Consider the following 5089-nt stretch of genomic DNA (forward strand, 5'->3'; position numbering starts at 1 on the left):
GTAATATACGTGACATACATGTGAAATAAACGTGATTGACCCAATTCTAGATCGTCTTCTGCTGGAGTAGTCATTTAGTTGCTGAGGTCTCCGTCTAGTTAGTCACTCTTATATCGACTGTCCATGTCCTTCTTTTCAGTCTCTGATGCAGTCAAGTTCATGGTATGGAGGCGACATTCGAGCACCGTATAGCAGCTTTGAAGCCTTGTATTCCAAAGCATGTTCCTCCTGCATAGAGCTTTGTGTCTTTTATAGTGTCTAGACTTGTCGGTGGTTTGAGATGAAATTTTGTAGCTGAGAGATATTGCTACTCTTGTGACAAATATTATGCTCCTTCGTCTTTCTATGTTGGCTTTTATTGTGGATATTTTTATGAATGTTGTTCTGTTGTTTCAAGCTGGTTTCTAGTCGCTTTCCAACCATTCGGCTTTTGCTGGGGGAGTTGGCAGACAGAGGATCCCTCATTGAAGAATTGAAGGAGGAGTTGGCGGCACAGAGAGCTGTTCAACATGCATTCATCACATCTCAAATACAAAGTTGGCAACATGTTACGCAGCGGCTACGGCCTCGTATCCCTGGGTTCACCCTACCTTCCTACCCAATTTTACCACCACCAACGCGGCCTTTACCACCGCTGACACCTGCCCAGCAAGATGGTGATGACGGGTTTCATACTTAGTCGGGTTAATTCGTTTGATTTGGCACTCGAACATTACCTTAGGAGTAGGTATAACATTCCTAGCTTATCGTTTTCAGGATTGTGTTATAACTTATATTTTGATACGATTATGCTAACATTATTGCAAGTCTGTGGAGCACGCAGCGCCAAGCGCTACCTTTTGTTATCGAAACTCGCTGCATTTTCTTACCAAGAAAAATCCATCCTCTTGGGGATCTGAAGTACACTCAGGCGATAAACTGCCACTCTTCACTACCGAGCTTTCTGGAAAGACTTGACCATTTCAGATGTGTAGTTGCATTTGTGCCTAAAGGCAAAGGTTCTTATTTGTTTGGTAAATCCTTTATGTTATGTGGTATTTTGTTGCATGATCTAATATTTATGCTATGTTTGGGTGAGATGTCACATAGGAGGGACTAGAAATCCACTGTATGAAATGATTTACGTTGGGTTGAATTGATTTTTTTGACATTTGATTGCTGAAATGATTTATATTGTACAAAATTTTGTTGTTTTGATCATTTTTCGAGGCAAAATGATGGAAATGCTTTTAACAACGTAACAGCTCTCCCCCTTTTGAAATTGGATTGTAATTGTATTCTCTTCCTTAATCATTCTATATTCACCCATCTCCTTCATTCACTGAAATCATTTTTCCCAGAACATGTCTGAATTATAGAGTGAAACTTTAATTGAAGAGCTATGCTTTGAATGTTTATGCAGCCCTTGAACACTGATTTCAAAGTGTTTGACAAAAGCCCTCAATGGGCTGTTGGGCACATGCGTGTGTGCACAACTCAAAATATTCATTGTTTCAAGACATGACTAGATCATTTTAGAATGGATTAAAAGACATTTGAAGCACATAAAATTTTTGAAATATAATTTTAATTATAATGATTATACACCGTTAGTATTTGATCGATAAGTTGTCAGTGTACAACCCGTTTATTGTCCATAGTCATTTGATCATTATGCCATCATTATCAAATGGGATGTGTTGTAATAATCGGATCGACGACAATTTTTCAAGGAACAATGTTGTATTGATTCAACATTGACGACATATTGGTTGAACTGAAAATAGAAATGATGATATTATCTAATTTATTCCACATTCAAGTACCCAAATTGATCATCCCCGGTCTAAAAATAAATGGCCATCCTCATGCGGTTTCTAATAATGGGTATGATAATCCTAAATTGAAAACTAAATGGGTATGATAATCCTAAATTGAAAACTAAACTTGAATAGTTATTAAACGAACTCTTAGACAAATTAAATTAAAAAGTTAGGCATCCCCAACTCGAATTCTTTAAGTACACTGTTATCATTCTTGAACATATAAAAATAAATAAAAAATCTTAAAGTCCAAAATGCAGAGGAACACACTCCTAAAACTAAAATGGAGAGGGAAGAGGATCTTCTTCGGATCCACTTTCTAAGGATCTTAAGGATCTCTGCATTATAGCCGTTCATCATACATTATACGGTCAATTATTGTTAGGTAGTATTTGTATTTAATTTTAAATAAAAAAAATCGAATAATTTTTTTACCGCACAATATATGATAAATGGTTAAGATGTAACGATTCCTAGGATTCCTACAATTTGAATGGGATCCAAATCCAATGGGGGAGGAACTCGCAACGATGGAAAAAGTTGAAAAAATAAGAAAAGGGTAGTCCGACCTGCCGGATTCGAACCAGCGACCTAAGGATTTCTGATGGTTTGCCAACTACAGTCCTCCGCTCTGCCAACTGAGCTAAGGTCGGTTGGTATTAAGCTAACATCTGTTACTTATTTAACCTATATGTTACTTCCACCTATTAAACCTATGTTTTGTAATTTCAGAAAAACCACTCACTTGTACATTTTGTTTTACCTTCAAATTTCCAGCATGGCCACTTAGTACTATGGTTTAGTGGTATTTCTCTTCACTTATAAATGAGAGGTCTTAAATTTGATTCTCGTTAAAGACGAATTTGAATCACATTATTACTAACCTATTATGAGGCTTAGTCCCCCCCTCTCCCCCAAACACCCTTCAATCATTTGCTAAAAAAATATCCAGTGTGAGATGTTTTTACATTCTTCAATCATCAACACATTTATCAAATATTCCTTAAAAAAAATTTAAAAAAAAATAATAATACAAAAAGATGATAGAACAAGACACCTTAGATAGATGGCAAACCCAAGCTTAGGTCATTAACATATCATAGCAAACACAAAACTAGTAATCCCAGAAAACAACAAATGTCACTTCCTAGTCTTATACTCTTATGGACCCCCATGTTTCCCTTTTTATACTTACAAAAATAATATGACACATTTTGGACTTTGGCATTTTGATTTTTAAAGAATTTAAAAATTCGTTGAATCTTTAAAGAATTTAAAAATTCGTTGAGCAAAATTCGTTGAATCTGAGATGGATTCAACCTCTATTCATCCTAAACCGAGTTTGGGGGTGAGCTTTCTGAACCTTTTGTGGGATTTTGAGTGATTTTGGATTGAAATTCAGTTGAATTCAAGCTCAACGAAGCTTTGTGATGATTTATGGGTTTTATGCAGTTTTCTGGCGATTTTTCCATCGGTGGCAGCGACAACGACGAATCCATTAACTATAACGGATCCGTTAACTTTAATAGACTCTCCTAATGAAAAATATATATTTCGTTGCTTTCCTTTGAATTTTCCGAAACTGGTGCCTTGTTCCAGTGACGGCTACTGCGATGTTTACTCACCGAACAACAGTGGCGAGTACGACGACACATTCAATGGCAACGACAACGCATTTGATGGCAAAGGCGACACATCCAATGGAGACCAACATGCACGTGACGTCACGAGCCGGCGATGGCGATGCATGCAGGACTCAACACCTATCTTTGGGTTAGTTAACGTCCTGAATGGGTCCATATCCTCTCCAGATCTAAGGATCCTAAGCTAGGGATCAATTGATTTGACCCGTTGAAATTTGATCCAACGGCTACAATTATTATAACTTTTAGTGGGACCTCCTGTTTGTAGTTGTTGGATCAAATTTCAACCGGCCGGATCAATTAATCCCTAGGCTCAGGATTTAGATTCGTCCTGAATCACGTGGCGCCGTCGGTTCATGCATATTTAATGTCTAAATAGTACTTTTGGATGTTGAATTAACGAAATGTTAGAAAATGCTTATTCAATTAAGATATACATTCACAGGTACAAGTTGGATTAATTTGGACGAAGGTAAGAAACTTAACAAGGAAGTACGCTTGGATTACCTATGAGTAGATCCCTTCAAAACTCAATGTTTTTTTATTAAATTGATTTGATAATAAATGATTGAACTAGTCTTGATGAGATTTAAAGAAGAATTGATAATGATGATATTATAGATATAATCAATGACTTAGGTGATTTATTTTCACCAAATCATCATCATGCACTTTGTATAGCTAGATACGGCCGTAGGATTATTTGCAAGTGAAGATATTTCTAATAGAGGCTAGACGAGCTAGTAAGTCTAGCTAAGGCAAATATATTCCATTTCACTTGCTTGCTATACTGTATTGGTAGAAGCTAGTATGATTGAATGATTGATTTTGGGTATGATTTTTGAATTGTCTTGTTGTGGTTGTTAGTTGATTGTTATGAATTGTTTGACTTGGATTCTATTATTGTTTAACTATATATTATAGTAGATACTATTATGTAGTTTTAAACTATATACGTTTTAGAAAACGGGAGTTAGTAAGTTCGAAACGATTTTGACTAGATAAATGATTATGATCCGCTAACACTTTGATTTTCTACACCTCAGGATTTAGTGAGAGTAAAGAGGCTTTCAGGGCTGACAAGTGGGCTTGGCAGTGAGGCGATTCACCTTTAGAGTAGGGTGACCTTCCTTACTATTTACTTATCTAGTTGTAATAATGACACAATCGTACTTATGATTTTTCCTAGCCCAACACTTTCAATTTGTGTTAACTGTTTTATGCACAACTATAAGCTCTAGATTTGATGTGACAATAATGGAATTGTATCCCTTGACTTGTGTCCCCGAGCGGGGAGTTGTTTAGGACTTGCAAGATAATTTGAATTAATTAATAAAGAGCCACTTTGGTTCAAATTTTTTCACATCATTATCTCCTTACTATGTCTTTCTTCACAAGGTTGATGGTGTTTTGTTGTCTTCGGATGAGGTTACATTGTCAATTTAGTGTCGATCAAGTTGTGTCGTGGCGTTGATGACGGCATCTACGTACCATCATGTCTAAAACGTTCTAGTCCAGAATCTCAAAAGGTGCACTTGAAATGGAGGTAACTCGATTGGGATCGATCTTGCTGCACATCTTGTAGAGGTTGTAAATGACAAATTGGTGTCAGGAAGGAACTAGAGGAGAGGCCTGATGACGGTG

General features: G+C 36.6%; 1 non-coding gene across 1 annotated transcript; it reads right to left on the reverse strand.

Moving 5' to 3' along the window:
* Nucleotides 1-2365: 2365 nt before the first annotated feature.
* Nucleotides 2366-2455, reverse strand: TRNAY-GUA (transfer RNA tyrosine (anticodon GUA)). The gene is given in 2 exon segments: nucleotides 2366-2401; nucleotides 2419-2455. It is a non-coding gene; the product is annotated as a tRNA-Tyr (tRNA).
* Between the last annotated feature and the right edge of the window lie 2634 nt (nucleotides 2456-5089).

This window comes from Pyrus communis, chromosome 4, assembly GCF_041283825.1.
Source record: "Pyrus communis isolate YQ-2024b chromosome 4, ASM4128382v1, whole genome shotgun sequence".
NCBI lineage: Eukaryota > Viridiplantae > Streptophyta > Magnoliopsida > Rosales > Rosaceae > Pyrus > Pyrus communis.